The 312-nt window shown below is 45.5% G+C and overlaps 1 long non-coding RNA gene across 1 annotated transcript in view; it reads left to right on the top strand.

Moving 5' to 3' along the window:
* Window positions 1–312, top strand: part of LOC114814544 — a 35306-nt gene that overhangs the window by 7748 nt on the left and 27246 nt on the right. The window lies entirely within an intron of this gene.

Consider the following 312-nt stretch of genomic DNA (forward strand, 5'->3'; position numbering starts at 1 on the left):
CTTTCCTATGGCATTACTTCTGTTAAATAACACTGAATTGCCCCCAGCATGGCACCATGAGATGCTGGAATTCTGCTATGGTTTTATGGCTAGAGAGGTAAATACTAACACCATGGCCTAGTGGAAAGAACAGGGGCCTGGGAGTCAAAGGACCTGGGTTCTAGTCCCAACTCTGCCACTTGCTTAGTGTATGATGTCAGGCAAGTCACTTAATTTCTCTGTGCCTCAGTTTCCTCACCTGGAAAATGGGAATTCAATATGTTCTTCCTCTTACTTAAACTGTCAGCTCTGTGTGGGGCAGGGACTGTCTAA

Source organism: Ornithorhynchus anatinus, chromosome 10 (assembly GCF_004115215.2).
Source record: "Ornithorhynchus anatinus isolate Pmale09 chromosome 10, mOrnAna1.pri.v4, whole genome shotgun sequence".
Classification (NCBI taxonomy): domain Eukaryota; kingdom Metazoa; phylum Chordata; class Mammalia; order Monotremata; family Ornithorhynchidae; genus Ornithorhynchus; species Ornithorhynchus anatinus.